The following is a 23,860-nucleotide window of genomic DNA, read 5'->3' on the forward strand; positions in this document are numbered from 1 at the left end:
GAAAAGACAGATCGAATAAGCACTATTGTATCAGCATGTAGGGGAGAAAATGACTATTATCTCCCATAGTACTACTATTATTGTTCACTGGAAAAATTCTTGAAAATTCCTGTTATTACATATAAAGTATAAGTACTTATTGTTATTCTGTTTTTTTTCTCTTTCAGACCTATTTGTCATTTCAGTAGGTCTATAATTCTCTAAGAGTTCTCTAAGCAGTCTTTAGTTATAGTAGAGGTTATCTGTGCGATTTGAATGGTTCAAGTGACTTGGTCTGTCAGAAGGAACACCTCTAGGCTGTAAAATTGTATGCTAAAGGTTTCAATAACCTTGTTCCTGTTACAATTTTTATGCATGACTGGAATAGCAACAGGGGCTAAGGCAAATAACTTCAAAATAAAATGTGAAATTGGCAGCTTTTTTGCTTATTTCTTCCTGATTTTCTCCTATATTCAAATTTGTGGTATAGACGTGAAAAGAAACATGACAGCCACTGTCAGATGATAGCAGGAGAAGGTATGTTTTGGCATGTTTCCCTTTGTTAAAACAAAATCGTGTGTGTAGAGTAACTCTATCTCTTGATTTTTGTTCAGCATGGCATCAAACCGTCTGTTATTAATATGCTGCCCTCAAGCAGGACGTCTAAAAAGGTTAGCATTATTTTTACTCGGTGTGACAGAAGGGCTGATTTACAAGGAAGTCTGCCTCTACAATGTGCCACAGACACATCCAAATCAACAGATATTATCCTCATATTTTTGCACCATGTATAAACTATTAACTTAAGAAAATAGTGAATTCTAAGCTGGCTTTTCTAACATGCTGGTAAAGAGGAGTAGAAATAAATAGTAAATAGTTCATTTATGAAGTATAGCATATAGCCAAAAATAATAATAATTTGATTTGATTTCAACTTTTTCAAATATATATGGATATATCTTTTAGACCAACTGCATGTCCAGGTAGTTGTTTAACTCCAAACTACAGATCAGTCAATGCCATAGCTAATTCCACCTTAGAACTGCAGTGAATGACACTCTCAAAAAAAACTCATATTCAATCAGCCAGGGTTTCACACATCACAAATCTAAAGACCTAATCCTATCAACTTGCTGAGGGCAAAAGAAACCTGAAACCCTGTCAGTACAGAGAATGAATGTTTGTATTAGCACAACCACTAACACTGTGTCAGCCACTGCCAGTTAAACAAATTAAAGATGCTAACTATGCCTACCGTTCTGATACGTCTGCTAGTCACTGATTTTAGTGCACAACAGAGTCCTCATCTGGCTCAAACATGTGAGGCTGAGTTTCTCTGATGTTTCCTGTAAGGCTAATCATCTTGATACAAACTACTCTTTTACCATTCAACCTAGTGCAAGCAGGGATGGTGGGTGGGGCAAAAGGCCTGATCCAAAATTCTAAATGAGGAAATAAGTGTAGATGTGCTTCCAGCTCCTTTTTACATAGTTAAAAACATGTCTGAAGAGGAACTATAAGGGTTTGACTGATATGAATTTGTAATACATTTCAATTATAGCTGAGATTTCTTTACTAAGTACTCAGTGTGTTTCCCAGGTTTTTATTCTTTCAGGCCAATAAAAGCCTCTCAGATACAAACAGTATTTATGGTATACTTAATTTGGTGGTTGACACTGAGGACACCATTATAATAAAACTGAAATATTGACCCAATTTGCCAACCACGACATCAGTGTTATTACAGCTCCCTAAATAATATGTTGCTTCAGTTTCCCACCTCCCTTGCTCTTCAAGGAGCAACCTCTCCCTAGGGGGCCCATATAAAGTCTTTACTCCTTGATCATGACTCTTGTCAAAAGTAGAAGAGAAGATAGATCATTGTTGTGGTTGTGGCAGAGACATCTTCTCTATCCCGGTTATTAGCGCATGATATATCACTGTTGTCATAGATCCTGGATCTGGTGCTACATACGTGTCCTCATGGCTAAACTCATGAACACCAAACCTGCAGTGCCAGGACACAGTCATTAATATACTGTCATAGTACCAAGGTCACATTGCACCAGAAACATTGGCAGTTTATATGTAAACTGCAAAAGGTCAAGACACTATAGATAAACTATGCCTGACATAAAGTATCTTACTTTTAAAAAGAAAACAGGTCTTAGATGATATAATATTTTGCTTCAAGAAAAGCTTTTGCTCTTCTGTCACTTTCCTCACACTAGACAAGATAAACAAATATAATAAATTAACAGACAACTGATGTGATCACATTATGGTCATTATGCCTTGCAAGAGGTGGATCCTTTCACAAAGTAGTTGTGGCTCTAATGACTGGAACATTATTAGCTTTAGTTCTCCTCATGGCAGGATGTACTGATAAATGTCCAGGGTGCACTCTGGGATTACGCCCTTGCTTCTACCTTCATCTCAAAGTCATTCAGACCATTGGAACACCAAATGACCCATGAGGACACTGTACTGATTATAAAGAATTTAGGCATAAACTAAACACACACAATTTTCGGCTAAATGTAAAATAAAGAATCATTATTGTGTTTTAAGGCTTGGTTGTGGCTGGTAAAATGCAAAGGAAGTGCAGGACATGAGCATCTTTCAAATGTGTCAGTAGGGGGCAAAATTGATCCAGCATCTCAGAGTTAATCAGCTCACACCAGCTGTGAGAAATGCCCAGTTGTGTGGAGGCAGAAAAACATCACAGAGAAAAAGAGAAAGTTATTCCTCAATGAGAGAAAGTATTGAGAGGTTCCATGTTTTGCAGGGATGTGAGAATGCCTTCTCTAAACAACAATGCCACCACATCCTGGGTTTGGGAGTGACCCACTTCCTGTGTGATTTTCCTATGCATGTCTAAAATATAGCTTGACAATATCACCTCAAACTGATAGCATGTCTGCCTTGTGTTAACAGAAACAAAAAGAATTGAAAGATGCGAGCTTGAATCAAAAGCTAAGCAATATTTTAACCAAGATATCAAATGAAAATTCAGTTTCGAGAACAAAGATGATGAGGACAGGACAAACAGTGAAAGACAATGGGAGTAACTTTGGTCTTTGTCAGACAAGGACAAGAGCCCTGTGGAGGAGCATCATCATGAGAGTAACATTTAACCCCGCTCCCATTTCACATTCTGATCAAGTATTTTACTCAGTGAAACTGAAGGTCACTTTTTTATTTTGTGAAACTATGGGAGAGAAAAGTAAAAAGGTGCCTGAATTGTCTAACAGTGCCTTTATATTAGTAATGTATACCAATTGCAACTCTGTTATTCGTGTGGGAAAAGACCTGCTGAAGATAATTCAGCATTTTACTATTGCACTTGTAGAACTTTTTGAAATATTTAAAAGAATAAATAAATAAATAGACAAAGGTCAAAATCAATGGGTCAAGATCCAAAAAACATAACACAACTCATTAGAGCATCTCTGCCTTGCAAACGCCTACATCTTTCAAATTCTCTTTGTAATTCAGACTTTTTGTTAAATTTTCTAGTCTTCATGCCAAAACTATTTTGATCAAATTATCAGATTTTTTTTCCCCTTCAAAGCCACAACAGATTCATGTGCAGGTAGTGCTAGACAAATTAGCTGGAACACCTAATGAAAAATTTGTAACTGCCAATGCTGCTTTACACTCATTCAAGCAAAAAAAAAAGTAAATAAGTAAAAGTTAGGAGATAAAACAAAATACAACCGCAGACAGTCTAGGGGCCTGGCCAAAGCATCAAGCACTGCACATACTAACAATGATAATTTCTCTTCCCACTGAATAATTTCGACCATGATTGGAAAAAGTATCACAGAGATATGGCCCTCTTTCTTCCTGATTATGACTGTGCTGCTGATGATCAGGCAAGAGGGGCAATAAATTGTATGAGGATTCTTGACAAGAATGCTACAACTATTTGCTTACTATATGAGACTGATATGATGATTTTACAATCATCTTAATTCCGAGTACTAAATATACACATCTTCAAATAGTCCATCTTATAATATATCTTTGAAGATGTCATCTTGGGAAACAATTACCACAGAGTGAAGAATGTTTGAAGTATGTGTGTGGGAATTGTGTGCAGAACAGGTCTATCAAGTAGACATACATATTTTAATTGGCAAATCTAAATTGAATGTGAGCAGAAGTGGTTGATTTTCTCTATATGAAAGCCTTGTGATAGACTGGCGATCTGTCAAGGATGTACCCTACCTCTCGCCTTTTGTCAAATATTTATACCAAATGTCATGGAAATCCATCCCAAAGTTCTTGAGACACAGTATTTCACTCAAAAACCAAATAAATCAACCACATGTTGGGGCTAAAGAAAGCTCAGGGGTGCACCAAAGTCATAGGGACAATGAATGTAAAAAAAAAAAAAAATCTTGGCAATCCATTCAATATTTTCTGAGATATTTTACTCCAAACTGAAGTGTGGACTGACTAACTGATACTGCCATCGATAAAGCTCCACATAAACATGGCTAAACTGCTTGTACTAATGGTACAACATATGCTGGACATTCTTTTAATCTGTGTTTGAGAGATTCTGCCAGTAATCCAGATCTCAGCCCCCTCCACTGATTAAAGCTGCTTTGTTTTTCTGGAAAAGAATCCATGACTCAAACTTAATGCCTGATATTAAGTTAATGATGTGTGGTGCTGCGGTGAACATCTGGTGATTCATGTTTGGACTAATATCTAGGAAATATAGATGAAAAGTGCTTCACATGGCCTTCCCTCCTTTGCCTCCCTATGTCTTCACCATTCCACACTTGTGACATAGTGAAGAGTGAACAACCATTTTCGAGGTGGTGCTGATTGCATTCTGAAATATTAGCTTCTTTGACACCATAAAAACTTTAAGCATATCTTCACATGATTCTGCTGTCTCTTATCTTGCCCCCTACAGATTAAGTTGAGAGCAGCAGAATTATTCACCTCTGCAGGAATTTTATATACACACTAATCCAAGGCAAAAATAACCACAGCAAGCCTTAAGCCACTGAACAAGCCCATAGTACTGACTGCAGTAATCTAGTATGGCTATATTTACAACGTGATTACGGAAATACATAAGAATCCTCAAGGGATGAGTTGTCAAATCTTATCACTGAAGCAAATATAAGATCACAAGCTTGAAATCAGCAACTCAGTGAATTCTCAGTTTCAAGTAGCTAGCTCTTAATATCTTTCTTTTTGAAAACAGTGGGGGGTTGTCTATGAAGTTGGTCAGTGTATATAACTGAATTCCCGCTCCCTGGCGGTTTATTGCCTTTGCGTGAAAAATGAAAATAACTGGAGACCAAATCACTTCATTTTAAAGGCAAAGATACACTGCTGTTGGAGCCCAACCAGAAATGGCTCAGAAAATGCAGTGGTCTAACAACCCCATAATCAACTCAGAGGCAAGAATTACACTGCAACTGTTTTTATTCAGTCAAGTTTTAGTCAATAATGTATACATCATTTTATTGCCAATAAATTTATCCCATCCTACTTTTGTGATCCTTTATTGCTGGACCTCGGTATTGCTGCAGCGCACAGCAGAAGGTCAAAGGAGACATCTGGAGATGGAGGAATTGACATTTTCCACCAGTCACATCAGCCTAGCCAAAAATTAAGAAGTAGAAGTCTCCAGGACCTCATAAAGTTGAAGAGGCCTACTGTGTTTGCTTTCAGTGGTTGTGTGCTGTGTGGTCTGAGACTAAAAGTGGACTGGAGAGCGAACTCACTTGGTGCTGTAAAGCTAACTCATTAGCTCTATTTTGAGCTAACCTTACCTTGTGCTTTATATGGTACCACTGAATTCTTACTGTCTTTACCTGATATAAAGCATTACTAAGCATTTGGCAGTAAGTATTTTAGTGAAAGGACAAAAGAGCTTGTAAATTAAAATATCACATTTTGACAAGGAGAGTGGAAGCTTTATTCATTATCTTTGGAATATTCTGCATCTATAGAATATTATTTGGAAGTCCTACAGCTGTGGGAAAAGTGCTATCTGATATTTCTATTTTGGAATTTTTCTTTATTGGGCAATGTGTTCAGTACTGTTTCATCACCCCATTAATCTTAGTGCATTCTTAGTTCCATGGGACTACATGTACTACATTGCTCTGGGTGTGTTTGAATATATGTTTTTAGGACAGACATGATTCCGCCTTCCTGTATTGCTCTGTGAAAATCACAGCAATGCAGTTCTTATTGAAGATCCTCAGACACATCAGGCATGTGGAGTATGTTTTTGTGTCTGCTCTGCTAATCTCATCTGTCTGTTGTTCTGTCACACTGCTCAGTATCTGACTCTCACCACCCACTAGAACACAAGGTGAAGGTTATTATAGCTCTATGCCACTGTGCTACGAATGTGCCAACTTGACAAGATTGAAACAACGATTGGACAAGCATATGTCCCAAAATCATCTACACAAGCACAGAAATGTACACTGACATTTCACACTAATACATACCCTAATCCATATGACTCTGATGACTGCCAAGTGATGCCACTTGTTTTGATTCCACAAAGGTTTAAATACCTTGGACTTCCTACTAACAGCACATGTAAAGCCTTTTTGGCTGGGTGACAAAACAAAACTAAAACAGTAAGTACAGTTGCCTTTGGCTAAGGGCTTCTAATTTTCATTGTACCCAAATGTCTGTGAATTTCCATAGAGAGTTAGTGATGGGGTGACTGTGTCAAAAGCCCCAGCAACACATCCTATTGATAAGACTTCAGGGGTCATGGTAAGTGTGATATTACCAAGGCCTTCTGGAGTCACAGCATTCTTGACATTTCTTTATATTTCTTTCTGTTAACCAGTTTGTTAGAGTCACAATCCTAGAGGATTAAAATGACAGAGGAGAAAAGATAATGACACTCAAGCCATCTGGAGAACTAAAAAAGAATTGTAGACTACAAATTTGCCCAAAGGGCAATACAGTAAATGGCCTTGTCATAGAAGATAAGTTCACCAAAGATAAGAATGCCTTTTCCTTCTTGCATTCTTTAAAATAATCTGCTGCACACAGAGAGAAGAGCAGAAAGTATTAACCTGGTGTTAAATGTTACATAAAAATATTATCCACATTAAATCCAATTTATTTTTCCTATATGAAACATTATGTCATGCAAGTCTCCTCATCCTGTAAGAATGATTTATGTTTTTACCTGCGACTGCCCCCAAACAATTAATAACTGGAAGGAAAACTGTGTCCATTCACTTCCACAAAAACAGTACAGAGGTAGGAGAGAAAGAGCAGGAACAGATTCAGAGGAAAGAAGAGGAGAAGAGATTCAAATTAGTAGAGTAGGTGACTAATTCAAGGAAAAACTTTTCTCAGTGAGGTGTTGGGCCACAACAACAAATAGAATGAAAGTGGGTTTCAGACAGCGTTACAGCACTGCCACTAGATATCGCACTACCACCAGCATCTCATACCAAAACAAATGCTTCATCGGCCACGCCTGTGGCCTCTGTTTGGCCACATCTCTGCCTCACAAGTTGGAGCCCTTTCGATAAAGCCATCTCAATAAAGCCAGACCAGAAAGAAAAGCCAGACTAAGAAAGAAATTCACCCTTGGAGTTTTTAAACAAAAAACTTGGATTCTTTAGTGGAGAAACTTACTTTCACCTGAATGCTTCCTACTTCACTGTACTTCACTGTGTGGGTGGACCTTTGTCGCAGCAGAACTCAAGACCAGTGGATCTTCAGGTCTTCCACCACACTTAGCTCAGTAACAATATCATTTTGCTGAGAGAAGTCAATAAACACAAGTACAATGCAGAATAGAGTACGATTCAGGGCATCCACTTCTTCTCTTTATTAGTTAATTTTTCCACCATTAGTTCCCATTGGATGCTCCTGGTGTGTGTAGGTTTTTCTTTACAGTATGATCAGATTTATATTTTTATTTATGCATTTGGTATCTGTTTTTATTGACTACTGATCTACATCTTCACTTAATGTATATGTCTTGGTTTACTTATTAAATGCATTCTGCTAGTTATACAGATATTATATATTTTAGAGTTATACATCTTTTGTTTATTACAAAAAATATAGCTTTTAGATCTGGTTAATTTAGCATAGCTTACGTGCTTAAATGAAAGATTTCAGGCACAGTAACACACACCTAACATCAACAGTTCACAGCTGTGGGAAATTCCCCTGTGGAAGAAACCTCAGGAGAGGCGACACAAACAAACATACCTTGCTCAGATGGCTAGTTGCTCAGCAGAAGCCAGAGGTGGGAAAAATTAGTACAAAGCTAATGTAATCAATAATTAATAGGGCAGATAGCAGGTCTTCAGACCACTGTCAGATGGGGAGGTACTAAGGGAGGATTTAATAGAGTTGGCAGTTGTTTTAGTGATTTTTATACAACCTTATTGTTTTGTGCTCCTTCTATTACTGTAGCTGCTGTGACTGTTGTAACTGTTTAAATGCACAGTTAGACTATCAATTCACATCAATTAGACTATTTATGTTACGATTTTTAAAATAGCTTTCCCATTATGGTATCATCATCCATCGACCAACAACATATACTCACCTAAAAACAAAACCAACAAATAAACAGAAAAAGTATGAGAAGAAATATGAGTCACTAGAAACTGAATTTGATTTCATATAGAGCAGGCCTAGACTGTAGTCTCTACAATATTATTATTATATACAATAATATACTAAATAATATATTATTGGGATTTACAGGATGCTACTAGGAACATCGCCTCTGGATTATGTGCCTACATTGTCCTGACTGTGTATGTGTATGTAAAATGAAAACTAATTTAGCAAGCACGGTTTCCTTTTAACAAGTAGAAATCTTCAACAGAACTGGGCTCTGGTTGGGAAGCCATCTGTCTCAACAAATTGGGTTGAGAAAGAGAGAGACAGAAAGAAAGAGAGAATAAGACTGATTTGAATTTGTATTTGTTTCAGTTCATGATGTTGAAGCATGACCAAAGGCTTGATGTGAATTCAGCCTTTTGGTTGCACTTTGACATGCTGAAAACTGTAATATAAATTAAAATTATTCTTATTATTATTGAAGAAAAGAAAAGGAAAGTGGAGACATCTCTTAAAGTGTCCATCACTAGGCACTATGGAGATTATGAATGTAACTGCATTCTTAAATATCAGACTATTTAAATCAAAAACAACAGCCTGTTATCAAAGTAGAGAGTGTCCTGTGCTTCTATCAGAACTGAGTCTGGTTTGTTACGTGTCTTTGTTGTCACCTACTTCCAAAGTAGTTGTGATCCTCCTCATTCTCCAGCTGAGGGACAGATAGAGGGTCCTAACTCTGGAGGTTGCTCTGGTCCAGCTCCTGGAAGAATGGACTTGCCTTCACCTTACGGCCTCTTCCTAGATTAGAAGTACGACAATCACACATTTAGTTTGTACTTGACCAAGTCTCTCCACATTAGCTCCCTGGCCCCAATAATATCTTCCTTTGTTATAAAAACACTTAGTTAATGTGAACTTTCATTCAAGGGTCTCTGGAGCTCTCAGCAGTTATCAGGACCTACTCTCTCTATGGACAACCTTTTCATTAAGGCGTATTAAGCCAGTCTCGTTCCAGTAACATGTAGTGTCCCCCCTCACCAAGACACCCGGTAGTACTATAATAAGAAGGGAGAACACTGAGCAGCTGGGACAAAAAGCAACAAGAAATGTCCCTGTTCAGGAGATGCAGAGTCACAAGCTGGTGATTTACTGCATGCTTCCTCAACTTAATGTTGGAGCGCAGTAATTCAATCATAACCAAACATCGAAAGCAGATAATTGGCACTCAAATGAAATACTGTGTCAATCAATAATTTTGTTAGTTGGCTGAAGTAATTCCATTCAATAATACATTTAGAAAACAGCTCTGCACTACTGCTGCCCATGACTCTGTTGTCATGGGCAGATTAACAGACTAAGAGGCCCAGAGCAAAAACTCATCTGCTGAGGCCCATTAAACTCCTGTTCCTCCCAATCTCTCTGCAATTTATATAGGTTTTTTTTTTTTTTACATTCAGTAGTACCTGGCCTCAGGGTTGCTGTGTGGTCAATCAATTACACACAAATTAATTTAAGAATATGCAAGATAAATAAAGCACAAAGCAAAAATAAAGAAGGTTTGTATTTTTTGACACTGGGGGCCCCTGGATATCTGAGACCCCAGGGGCAGGTTACTGCTGTGCCTAGTTGGTATTCCAATCTCCTCTGTTACAGATAAGGGCCTACAGTAATTTCAGATGTAGACAGTCATACATCTCAAATCTTGGCCTGCACATGGTCGCAGTGGTGGCAAATAAGTGCTCTTAGGTACTACATTTGTGGAAACAAGCTAGAATTCACTAGCTTATAACGCCACAGGTTTTTTCTCCAAGCAGCTGATGTGTCATACTGTATTCATCTATGTGTCCATCATTTGTAAAGCTGCCAGTTACTTGTACCCAGGCACTTCATACAGTTCTTTTTCAGGAGAAGGGTGATGAGGTCCTGGGCATCAGCTGGCACAGCATCCCCCCCTGTGGCCAGATGAGCTTATCTGGAAAAGAAGCAGATATCAGTCATGTGATCAAGTAATTTAAAAAATTAAAAAAAATCAATGCCAGCCAAAGGACTGGCAGAAGAGAATGGCAGAGTCCCTTTAGAAAAACATCATTATCATAGTGTAAAGATTAACATCCCAAATCTGAAATAAACAACACATGAAAGGTACATGTCAGAGTTTTATGGAAAAGTTAAATCATAACGTGTGAGAATGTTTTTTAATTGTGGGCTGGGCCACAAGAAACTACAGAAGTAGGGTACAGAATTATGCCCACAGCCCACCAGCCTACTGGCTTCCCACAGCCCAGCCTCAAGCACACTTTGGACAATGAACTGTGGATTACCTGATATCAGTAGGATGTAATGGATGAGGAGAACAAGCACTATAACATATAACACTGGATAAACACAAGTTTAAATAAATGGAGAAGAGAAGAGACTGAGTTCTGTGACAGTGAACTCCTTAAATTTTTTTTGAAACCTTTATTCAGGTCAGCTGCCATGTTCACTGGACCAATATTTGACAGTCCAAAATCAGTCACCTTAATGTGCCCTGTGGAGCTGATCAACAGACTAAAAAGGAAGAAAGGAGAAAAATGTCTCATGCTAGATTAAACACCAACCTGAAACCTGAAGCTAAGAGTTACGAAAAAAAATATAAAGAGGGAAAGTTTCTTTGAATTCTGCTCTAACATAAAAAAAACAAAACAACAAAAAAGAAAAAAAGCAGATAGCCAATCTCAAAATGAACAGTTTGTAAGCCCTGTCCCTGAGCAGTTATTTTCCACTCCTAGCTTAGAAACCATACCTAGGAAAACTTTACTGTTTATATCTCTGCTAACGTAATCTGCAACCGTTAGCACGTCTCACAGTAACTATGGAGACTGGGGCTTAGCAGTCAGTTAGATGTAAAATGTAAATATTGCCTAAATGGACACGTTGAGGACTTACTTGCTGGGGTTGAGGTCTTGGTGCAAGTCGCTATAGCTACTCCACCACCACTGACAATCTCAGCAACATTAATGCGTGCTATGTCCACCGGAATATGCTTGTAGTTGTGGCAGGGTGGCACAATGCCCACCTACAAGGTCAGGGGCAGCCATTAGGACAGAGAGTGTCAGATGTTATGTTAAATCTTCTTAGTGTGTGGGAGATATGTACACTGTTTGGTCAAGCTCTGCTGTTTGATCAGTTTCATGGCAAAAACCTGATCAGTCTCCCTGTGGTGCATAAGGTTTACAGTCCTGCACAAAATACTGGAAACATAAGCAGCTTCTATCATTGAATATATGATTTGAAAAGAAACAGTTTTTAACACAATATACAACATCACATCCTCGTTTCATCCTTCTTTTTTACTTTGACTGGACTCTGCACTATCCAAAGAGTCAGTTTGAACACAACGAAAGAAGTCTGTCTGACTCACCCAAAGGCGCCACTGCCAACCAGCTTGACTGCGTCAAAGTCAGTCATCTCTGGTTTTCTCAGAGGAGGACTGCAGGCTGCGTGGGTCGAAATCAGACACATAAAAGACAGAAAATATGGTATGTAATAAATGAATAAACGCAACCCAGAAAAGTACATAAGGTGTGAGTGAAGCAGCTGTGATTTTAGCTTGACAGCCCTGCCTTTTCACTTTATCTGATGGGGTTTCACAGAGGACTGTGTAATACATCTAAGTTTGAGAACCATCTTTAGTTACATACAATATAACAACTTTGTATTGTTATAAGTCAACAAACATTTGAACAATTACATTGTTGTTAATAACCATAGTGCCCCTTTCATAATTGTGAGAAATGAAATAGTGTTAAAGTGATAGTTTGGGTTATTTCACGTGGGGTTGTGTGAGGTAGTCCTCCATAGTCACTATATTACCGGAAATAGATTCAGATCAGTGCACTGCCAGTTAGGAGAAGCAGCAAGGAACATGGCACACTAGCAGAGTGATGTGCTTCTGTGTATGGCGCCAGTGAAAAAAACGTGTTTTAGATACTTTTAAAAGACGCCCACCGAAACAGTCCAATATCCTTTGAAATGTGCATTTCATTTAGAATATTTTCAGAACTTTATCTTCCTGATCTTAATCTGCTGCAGGTAATACTCAATACTATGCAGGACTACCTCACACAACCCCAGTTATTCTTAGACCGTAGATAAGTTGACATCATAGTGCATTGTTAGTAAGATTTCAGAGCTGGTTGAATTCAGTTGGAATTAAGTTGATTTCAGTTGAAATTGTCTGCTCCATCAGGTCAAAAATGTTGTTGTTTTGCAGCTGCACAAAATGGGAGGTGACCAGACTGTTCTGGATCATGTTGTCACAATCCCTAGCCAGCTTGAGCAGCTGGAGCTGAACGAACTTCATGGCACGAGTGGCCTGGAGCAAAACGCTGCCAGTGAATGCATTTGGGTGGATTTCTTGGACTGAACAATGAAGGACAGAAAATAAGAGTTATTATTTGTGTTTGGGCAGGATCCTAGCTTAAAGGTCTGTGAGTAAGGATATAAGAGACCTTTTTGATCTAAAGACAGTTGAAGTAACCTATGTTTCTTGCTACATTAAGCACGGGCAGTATCTAAAAGTTTTATAATGCGCTTTAACATACTGTAATTCTGAAACTGCAGTGTTCAGAATGAAACATGGTATAATAGTAGCATATGGTAGGTGAAGCACTGTAAGCCTGAATAACTTTGTCTGAATCTGAAAATGATGGTAAACATCAAGTACATAAAAGCAAAGGACACTTTGGAGGAAAGATTTTCTTTATGATGATGTATTAACTAATCATTAAAATAAAATAAAATCACATGTTGCTTGCTGTTGCTTGAAGTTTAACAGACAATGGACAATTCTGTTTTCTATTCAGAGCACTGTATGTACAAACTGTAAGTTTGTGTCATCTTTACTGCACGCAGAAAGGTTTCTAAATATATTCAATATTCAAGCTTAGTACAAATACTCCGAAACTATACTTAAGAATATACTTGAGAAGACATCCTTGGTTACATATGACAACTGACACCACCTTTGCAGAACACACTCAGTTGTGTTGCCACCATGATGATGATAATTTCCAGTATTTCAAACACATAATGTAATTGTCCATGTGTTGCGAGTATTCAATTTATTCTAGTGTCATCTCACAATCTCAGGAGCTATTTACACATTCCATTGTTTTGTTGTCTGTGCTAAACACATGCTCTTCTCAGAAGCATCTTGTTTAAAAAAAAATAAAAAAATGATGTATTAAGAACAGACTTGTGCGCTGTACAAGGAGAACACAAAGGGATGTCTGAATTTAGAGAGAATTTGTTTATATTTGTATGATATCAACAATTACAAACAAATCCTGAATTTTCTAAAGTAGTTGGAGAGAAACCATCCGAGTCTCTCTTTATAGTGCCAAGCTGACATTTCTATCATGCTCACACACATCCTTAAATAACATCTAAATGTAATTAACACCTTTACTCAGTTTTCAGAGTTTTCGAATGTCTTATTTAATCAAATTTTCCAAATAAATTCAATACAAGAAAATCCTAAAACATACATTATAACTAAAGTTTAATCTCACATATTACCATATTTCATACTCTGTATGACTGAATGAAATTTATTCAGTGACTTGACAGGATTCATTTTTAAAATCTGAGCTCACAAGGCTTTGCGGGACAGTCTGTTTTTTTAACTAATGATTTTTTAAGTAATTATTTGCTTTGAGTTTTGAGTGGTTGAGGCAAAATTGGATCTGGAGTTTGGACTGGGGAAATTTTTAAAAATAACTTATTAAATAAATATATTAGATTGAATTGCAACACCTAAAATGATTTTGCTACAACTACAATATTGTGTTATAAACCATTTATTAATCTTTTGTGCAATGACATGGCTTGATTGAGGGGAGAGACTGTTACTGTTACACCTACAAAGGGCCACAACTTTGTGGATTAGCCCAGATATCCCTCCTAAAGGGGCTGCTGTCCAAATGCATATGATCAAATTCAACATGCCACATCACAGCATAACCGGGACAGCAGGAAAAGGTCATTGAAGACCAGCTGCGGCTCAGTCTGGTGCTGCCTCTGCCACTACAGAGCACAGAGGATAACTGAACATGGCCTGGTTCAAATACATGGCCATCACTGAAGGGTTCTGTCTGGTCAAGAATTTGTAAGTGTGTAGTCTCACACTACCAAGAACACACAGCAATAGTGAATGATGGGTGATGGGTGGATGGGTGAATGGGGGTGCTGTTTTTATGTAGCACTGTTTGTCACTACAATCATAGCATCAGCCAGAAGTGTTGGGCTACTTGAAAAATGCAATCAGTTACTCATGATTGCTAGCAGGACACAACATGTAACTACGACCACTCCTTTTGTGACCACAGTAATCACTTCTAGCTCTGGTACTGAGTTAATATGTCCTCTAGCAGTCTGTTATCTGGATGAACAGAGACAAAACTGATATCAGCTCTCCCATCCAACTCCTGGACTGACAGCAAACAAGATGACTCTCAAAAGTGTTGAAGTAACAAATCATTATGTGATTGTAACACACCAGCCCCAGCACCTGTCAGTATGTTGAACATGTGACCCATGAGCACTCAGAAGTCATTACTACATTATGACATGACTACTCAGTACTCATGGGTCGGACCACACCCACATTTGAACTCTGCCTTGATTTTGATCTCAGCTTCACACCTGTGAAGTTTCATGACTGCTTCTTGAATGGTTGTGACGTTATTGCAGTGACATCTGTCCACAGGCAGGCAGGCAGGCAGGCAGACAAACATAGAGACAGAAAGAAGTCAAAACTGCCTTTGTAGTAGTTCTGGCTACAGTAGGTCTCTCCAGGACATTTTGCCATGATGACATTGTACACTCACACACACTAACAAGGTAAAAACAACACCAGCCTAGCTGTCACAACTGGCAAAAAAAGTAAACACATTACTTTAATGCTGCCCAACACTGTAGGCCAGCCAGTGACATTCCATGTATGTTCACTGGGCACTCTCATTAAAGCTCAGTTTGTTTGAGACATGTCCAGGATGGGACTCTGACAGGATCCCAGAAAGGTCAATGCAAATGTTTTTCTATTGCAACATTTTGTGAGTATTATGTTGTATTGCGTGTGTTCAATGTGATCACATGCATGTCACTACTTGTATGTTTTTAACCTTTCAATTAGCTTAAAGCATAAAGGAAATGTCATGCTCTTACATACATTCTGTTCCATACTGAATTATCTATTTTTTTTTTATGGTCCATGCTCGTATGTGGAGTGCCAGGGCCGGAGGTATGTTGTTTTCAGGTCGTCCGCCTGTCCCATCCTCTTTGAAACAATATTTCAGTAACGCCTTAATGGAACTTCTTAAAATTTGGCACACACATTCACTTGGACTCAAGGATGAACTGATTAAATTTGGTGGCCAAAGGTTAAGGTCATAGTGACCTCACAAAATGTGGTTTGGGCCTCGTGAACGCAATATCTCCACAACACCTTGAGGGAATTTCTTCACATTTGGTACAAACGTTCACTTGGACTCAAAAAGTAACTGATTACATTTTGGTAATCAAAGGTCAAGGTCCGTGTGACCTTAAAAAACACTTTTTAGTCATTATTCAAGATTTCACACAACAATTATGACAAAATTTCACACAAATGGTTAATATTTTATGACTCTGGATAAACAGGGATGTGATCTGAAGGCATACACCTGCGAGGTGGTAATACTAATTTTGTCTTGCACTCATGAATTCAGAAGATTATCATAGTCTTAGTCTTACTCTTTCTCCTTGTGTGTAATGTCAATGAAGTAAATGGTTCCCGATGGCAGCAAGGGCATAAGACCAGCCCAGCTCCAAACATGTCAGCTCACAGTTTAGCTAGTTGATTCAAATTACATTTGTCTAGGCTTACAGACTCATATTACTACAGAATCTACTGTTTATCTTTGGATGGACTGAATGCAAAGTTTTTCAAGTACCTGCAGAAAGAAAACACTTTTTGTTGTGTGAATTTGGTGCCCTATATCCTTTGCAATCAAGAATAGCTTCTTTTATGACACAGCTGGGCAAATCTCTTAAGATCATACGCTTCTTCTTTCAATATGTGCCAGGAAGGAAAGAGGACTTCACCACACTCACCAAGTCTGCAGTCTGCCAATTTCCACTTTGAGGGCACAGATGAATTAAGAATCCCTGTGTGGCAGAGAAAGACATGACAACCTAACTTCCCCTCCTGGTGTGCATGGTTGAAGTGTGAGTATGCAGTGCTTCCAAACCCTGCAGAGCTTTGTATCACTGTAGTAAGATTCTCAATTTGAACAAACTCTTTTGTTTTGGTAATCGATCAGATGCTGTTCCAAACTTCAGCGGGTGGAGATATTATTAGGAACTTGTTTTACCTCATGCAATTCAACACACTAGCCCTGGAACAATTATTCCTTTTGCTAAGCTTGAAACTGTGAAAACATGAATAATGAGTGCTGACACCCACATCCGGAATCTTTTTGCCTTCCAGTTGCACTCTTGAATTTCAACCCTATGTTTTTCGGTAGAGTATGAATCACCAGTGAGTGAGTCAAGCCAAGCATAAGGGTTTGCAATAATACTGAATAATCTTTGCAGCAGATGAATCAGCACTGTTAGGATGCTACACCATGGCCAAAAGAGAAAAATGTGTCAGTCACAACCCAATACTAGATCATTCATCTCCGTGTTAAGATGGCATGCTGGTAAACAGAGTGCCAAAGGACAATCAACACTGTTTTAAATAGGGTTTTTGGACCGTTAAAGACATTTTTCTTTTTTGGTCAGTTGGCAGCAGTGGAACAAGCAGTAAATAAAACACCGACATGACATTGGTGCTGGGCAGGTGGCAAACAGTAGGTTTATCAGAGTCTTTTCACTGAAAGCATCTGCCTACTACTGCTGGAAATAAGACTGATAAGAGGGGTGTGACTGAACCAAAACATTAAAGTTCGGGCCATAAAACCAAAAAAGCTGCCAAGCTGAGAGGAACTGTAGAGTTGTTTGATCATAATCTGTGGGTTTGTCACTAAAAGCTACACCCTTCACATTGCACATGGTCATTTAATGCATTGTTAATATAAATAAATGATAAGTACATCTTTAAAATTCTAGTTGTTGCAACTTTAAGATTTAAGTAATTTATTCCAACATTTTGTGAGGCTAAGTACTGGTTCACTTCTGGTTAGGAAAGTGACACAAAGTTAGATAATTCTCATTTCCCTTGATAAAGAAACAAGTAGACACAAACAAGTTTTATATTTAGAGACTGTCCTTCTGTAAAAAAAACAAAACAAGCCCAGACAGTCGTCTGTGCAGCAGGTTATTATAACCCATAGTTATGTTTGGTTGCTAGGCAACATCTAGCAGTTGTAATAATTATGACAGGAGCAAAGGAAGAAGTCTGGTGATGGAGTATAAGTCTGTTTTTGGAGGAGGTTTGGGTCAATTAATGGATCGACAAAACAAAGGAATTTCACAAAAGAGACCAGTGTTCGATTCCCGTGTGAAGCAGCGTATGTTGTTTCTTTTATCTATGACCGCTTGACAACCTTAACTACAAACTTATTATTACATTATTACTTATTTCAACCCAAACCGTGATCTTTTCCTATACCTAACCAAGTAGTTTTTGTGTGCAACCTGACCAAGCCGTTTATTATTGTTACCATGGCGATGAAGGTCTGGTACATCATTGTTAGTACACTTGGTGTGTTTATAAATGTAACCATGACAGCCAAGGTCTGGTATGCCTGCTGCATAGGGGCACTGTTTCAGGAGACACTCCCATGGGTTGTATCAGAGGGTTGAAACAAATGACCTATATGGTTGTTCAGGTTGGAGGACTTTTATCTTTGAGCAGAAGCAGTGGCATTTTGTCTGAGCAGAATGATGATATGCTCACGAGAGATGTATGAGAGATCTTGGAGTGTCTCTACGTATGAGAGATCTTGGAGTTAGTAAATGGCATTGCATCCATTCAGAACCACGTAGGAAGCTGTGACATGCTCATTCAAAGTAAGGTCAGTGATATAGGAGGAAGCTGTTGATGTTCTCTCTTAAATACAGTCTTGGAAAAACAGTAGGTCTGTGACGTTTACCTAGATGGGGATAGACAATGCTCTTCATTGAGACTATTATAAGACCATACCAGTGATTTCACATGTTAAAGTCAAATAACTACCATCCACTTTTAACTTCCATTAATGCCGGTCATTTTCAGAATCATGCAGCCATATTTTAGCTTTTGTAATATTTTGCAGAATTCTATGAGCTTTCAATATCCAATTTTCATATTTGATAGCACTTTAAAATTCAGTGTTTTGCCTTATAAAATACATGTCCACATTTATAATGCATGGTAATCATGATTCCACTTGTAGGAGATATATGTCACAATAGAGATATACTGCCTATAAGTAGTTCTTGAGAGACCATGCTTCATGAAGCAAACCATGTTTCTGAGTAAAACACTCTAGCCAGATGGGATGCACAACTTTGTCAACTGTGCTGTGTACTTGGCAAGAGAATGCTAAAACTGTCAACTGTACAGTTCCTGGGTGTGGAAAACGATATGTTCACTATGCATATCGCTACACTAATGCTGGCCAGAGCAGGTTGGCTCAATGCAATCCATCATCCAGGATACAATATCAATTAACCAGAAGAGGAAATGTGTGCTCCATGTGTGCGTATAAAAGGTGTCCCAATACAAGTCAAGGTTTCTGTAGAGAGGGTCTGTTAAGCAGTACAATACAGATCAGGATTTGAGAGAAAATAGGTCTGAAGTTATCAGATTTTGTCAGTAACAGAAAACCTTTTTTGTTTGTGTACCCAACATTTTAAGTCAGTATAGTCAAACCATATTTCAGCACCGTTTCATTGAAAAACTAAATAAATACAACTGTTGTAAATTGTTGTGATCCAAGCTTTTATGGAAGGAATTGAATTTACTCTCATAGTGCAGAGTGTTTTCTCATTCCAAAAGCTGGGACTCTAAAAACACTGGGTTTCAGGTGAGCTAGTGAAATGGAGTTGGCTTGTCACATGTTGGTTCATGCACAGCATCAGTGTCTTGCTCCAGCTCCTCCAATAGTGGGTCCAAAATGTCCCAATTGTGGCAGCAAAAACATTCTGTTGTGGACCGTGGTTTGGCATGTGCTACAACTGCACCACTCGCTGCTGTCTGTTTGTTTTAGTTTGGTTGCTCTGGTTGATCTGATGATGTAGCAGCAGTGTCCTCTCCTCTTGCTCTTTCCCTCTCACTCTCAGCTCACCTCAGTACAATTTCTCAGCATACTCTGCCTAAAAATTATACAGTACAACAGTTGTTCTGCAGAAAATGTAATCGTCTATTTGTTGGATCTCTTTATCATCATAATACTTCTCTGACATTTTCTTTGGATGTGCTAATAATTTTATACAATAAACACATGTCTGAGATTGGCGTCGTGGAATGGTGCTTTTTGTGCCACTGTTCATCTAAAACTGTGCTCCACTCTGAGGTAGCGTATACCAGCCCTGTCTTCAGACCTTCAGTTCAGCTTGCGAACGCTGACTTATTTTTGTTTGTTGTACCTCATGCATTGGACAACTGATACTTGAAGCTTGATGCTGTATGTCATACCATTCAATAAGATGACCTCTCTAGAATTATGTGCATTTATTTTCTTCATGCACTGTGAAAATCTACTCAATTTAGTTTAGAATAACTCCCATCTTAATATTTCAGGAAGCTATTGGGAATCTTTGTATGATTCAGCAGCAGCAACGCTGGCTTGGAAGTACTGTAAAATGTACCACCTGTGTCTATGAACTGTGCTGACAGGAAAATCCTTGTCTTATGATTAAACTTACATTATATCTCAAAGGGGAGTGACTGTCTCAGAGGTCTCAAGCTTCATATCCCTTTTGGGTAAAAGAAAGAGATGGCAGACAGTATGAAATGACAGAGTACAGGGTAGAATAGAAGTCGACTGAGAAGCAATTACATTATTAAAAAAGAAAAAGGGAAAAAATTGATTAATCACCTCTTTTGATGTTTTTTTCCTCTAAACTCCCACTCAAATCTACTGCCTTTTCTATGGTCACTGCAAAGTAATAATTAGCCAGAATAGTAATTACTGAATCAACCATAAACCATGCAGTCACCCAGTCCAGTAACCAGCATAACAGACAGTCATCAAGTCAGTTATTCATCCATTACATATAATTATTGGCTGCACCCCTGCAACAGTATCCAGCAAGCATAATAACTACCTAAATAAGATGTCTAGCTGTTGGTTATCTGTCCAAGAAATCAGTTAACCAACTAATCTTCCAGCTAACCAACCAACCATGTCGCCAGTAGCCAAAGCAGCTAATAAGTTAGCCTTTACTATTTGACATCACTAGGACCATAACCTTCATCTGTTGGACACTTGCAACTGGGTTTTTCTTCACTATTTCAAATATTTTTTCTATCTTCTGGTCATCGAGGGTCTCAGTTTTTCTTGCACTTGCTAAGCTCACCAGTGCATAATTTCTTCCTAACAGTATGTGCAGTCTACTAAAATTAACAACTGTGAAAAAACACTACAATTCATACAAGACTGCATGTATCAGCTGTATGAGGTTAAAATTAGAATTGTTGTCACGATTGTGCTCTAACAACATAAATGTAGGCTAGCATATGCTAATTAGAAAAGACTGAAAGTCGAATTACAGATTCTGAAACATACTCACAAAAAATACCTTTAATTAACAACTATCCACCTTTGCTAGTGAACCAGCCTGCCAGATGCTCCTCATTAGCCTCATCCTAACTCGGCAGATGTAGCCAAATTTCATTTAGTTTTCCCAGCTGTTTTCTTTATTCTCAAGCTTTTTCTCATCCTACCTAATCCGTCACTAATTACTAATGCAACTGATAAATGGACAGCCATGTTTACCATGGATCCTAAGGGGAAAAGCCAAGGAAATTGGGTAATTTTGTCAGTTGACATTTATATATTTTTCATCTAACACAGTAGTAACATATTCAGATACAGTAAAGTTGTGTAAAACAAGCTAAACTTGGTCCATTTGAGTGTCAAATGCGCCATCTCTAAGAACAGCAGCGTTCATTCTGCAAAGGCCACAGAGTACAACACAGCACATTACTATTCATTCTGTCTTAACCAAACCAAGAAGTGATCAAATCTCTCTTAAACTGAGGATGAAGAAGGGTATATCAGGGTGACAGCTTGTATGAGGAGGCCTCGTAGAAATCTCCCTGTGAAGAGAGATAAAAGGCGAAAGGAAAGTGTTGGGATGCTCTGTGGGTTAATTGCATTTGACATCCATCCTTGCCGTGTGTGCTTCTCCTCTGAGGTTGTGCTCTGTAAGACAGGACAAAGTGTGGGATAGGGTGCAGATGAACAGAAGGAATCTTGAAGCTGCATGTCAGAAACAGGGTATTGTAAGGATACATAGGTTTCACTTTGATCATGATGAATGTTCAGCTGATGCTGCCTTCCTTTTTGGTCTCCAAGGAGACTGTGGGGGAGGGAGGGGTTAATATTTGAAGTCTCATATTAGAGCTGGGTGGAAGAGAGTTGAGCTGGTCACAGGAGTATCTAATGTCTGTAAGTTGAATTATCTTTTGCTGTCGGTCTGACCATTAACTGTTGTGTTAGCAATGTATGGTTTTCATGTTATTGTGTGGAATCAGATTTTAAAAAAGTTATACTATTTGAAATGTAGCTATACAGGGTAAATTCTTTCTGTGTCTACATTAAAGCAGAACCCTGATGTAAGAAGATATGACATTAGGTCAAGGCCCATTGGTTTTTCTAGCACATTTGCCACAGAAATTCCAGCTAACTACCCTTAATGGAATATAATTTCTGTACGTGCATTTTCATGGCATGCTAGCTACATATAGCATGTACCCCATAGCACAGATAAGTGTTATATGTTCCAAATGTACCATTTTGACCAGCAGGAGCTAATTACAGGCTGGAGAAATGAGAGCAAAAGAGAGCAGGCAGGAAGGTGACAGTGAACACACCACATCGAAGGAAATGTCCTTTAACATTCTCTACCATTTGCACACTTTCAATCAATACAAAAACCTTGCTTTTTCCCTTCGACCCCAACACATGATTTAATGGCTCTGTATAAATTCACCCCCTGGCAAAAAATAATAAAAGGCCCATCTCTCCTGGTGATGCTTTCAGTATTCTGCCACCTATATCCACATAAGCTTTTATTGTCCCTGTCATTTTATGTGGATTCATTTGCATCAAAATGATACTGGCAGCTATGCCTGGACAGCTGGCCACTGCTGTTACCCACAAATCCCTGCTATACCCTGTTTAGGAGCAATAATACTTTCAGTTTCCTCAAAATAATTTTCAGACAGAATTAGTCTGATTCCCTGAGGCCAGCCACATGCCAGACCAGACTGCAAATGAGACTGAATAGAGATCTGTTCGTCCTGGAGCTGTGAGACAGAAATGTGCTTGATGTTGTTTTTACACAGAGGTTGGGATCTACATATGTACTAAGTCATTGAGCGATTCACTGAAGTCATTGGATGAGTCAGCTGGACAAAATTTCAACTTGTGTCTCTCACACATTTATTGGCCCAGTCCTCCCTCATTCATTCAATCCCTCCTTTGCTCTCTCAGTCCATCACTCAATCACACCGTCTCTCCATCAGCTGCTATGTCTCACTTATTCAGAGCAACACACTCACTGATTCATAAGCCTCATATTTTTTTTACACATTCACCCATCTACTCATCCACTCCCTCCCTCTATATCACTCACTATCCCATGCTGTGGTATAACAAGCAGCTATAGGCTAGTCATGGCTTTACATTATCTCTCATCCAGATCAAATTATCTTACACTGATCATTCAGAAACTATTTCCTCTGAATGCATAATGGATTGGTCCTGACAGTAATGTAATGCTCTGGAATGGCATCCTTTTTGAACCAACCACATTCTCTGAGAGCTCTCAGGTACAAAACAAGCACTCCAAAAATTATATGTTTTATTATACGTATTATCTTTATTCTTGTACTCTTAAGTGTACTTGACTAATTCTTGAAACTGAACACACTTGGCTGTTTTTAACTATTGTGTATATTTTTATGTATATTAATAAAACGAATAGAAAATAAACCAGTGTATTGGGTCTTTTGTAAAAGCATGGAGAATGGCTACACTTTCAATTCAACAAAGACCACCAGCACTAACAACGCTAAATTAAACAAAATCTAGTGACAGAA

The 23,860-nt window shown here is 38.4% G+C and overlaps 2 long non-coding RNA genes across 9 annotated transcripts in view; one reads left to right on the forward strand and one right to left on the reverse strand.

Annotated features, from left to right (window-relative positions):
• LOC139607184 (uncharacterized) overlaps window positions 1–16,771 on the forward strand; it is a 40,036-nt gene extending 23,265 nt beyond the window's left edge. Inside the window, exon 3 of the long non-coding RNA XR_011684802.1 lies at window positions 16,689–16,771. This is a non-coding gene — a long non-coding RNA (uncharacterized lncRNA). The remainder of the gene's footprint in view (window positions 1–16,688) is intronic.
• The window catches only part of LOC139606993 (uncharacterized), a 155,565-nt gene that overhangs the window by 2,283 nt on the left and 129,422 nt on the right, over window positions 1–23,860 (reverse strand). Inside the window, exons 3-7 of one of the 8 annotated variants that reach the window (XR_011684795.1) lie at window positions 11,984–12,059; window positions 11,509–11,638; window positions 11,039–11,130; window positions 10,473–10,552; window positions 9,256–9,378 (exon numbers count right to left, since the gene is read on the reverse strand). This is a non-coding gene — a long non-coding RNA (uncharacterized lncRNA). Of the gene's footprint in view, window positions 1–3; window positions 8,871–9,255; window positions 9,379–10,451; window positions 10,553–11,038; window positions 11,131–11,508; window positions 11,639–11,983; window positions 12,060–16,716; window positions 21,960–23,860 lie in introns of those variants that run through there. The other 7 variants (XR_011684762.1, XR_011684788.1, XR_011684784.1 and 4 more) reach the window with 7 other exon arrangements.

Source organism: Trachinotus anak, unplaced genomic scaffold, assembly GCF_046630095.1.
Source record: "Trachinotus anak isolate AG129_WGS33_773 ecotype Australia unplaced genomic scaffold, CSIRO_AGI_Tana_v1 ptg000001l, whole genome shotgun sequence".
NCBI lineage: Eukaryota > Metazoa > Chordata > Actinopteri > Carangiformes > Carangidae > Trachinotus > Trachinotus anak.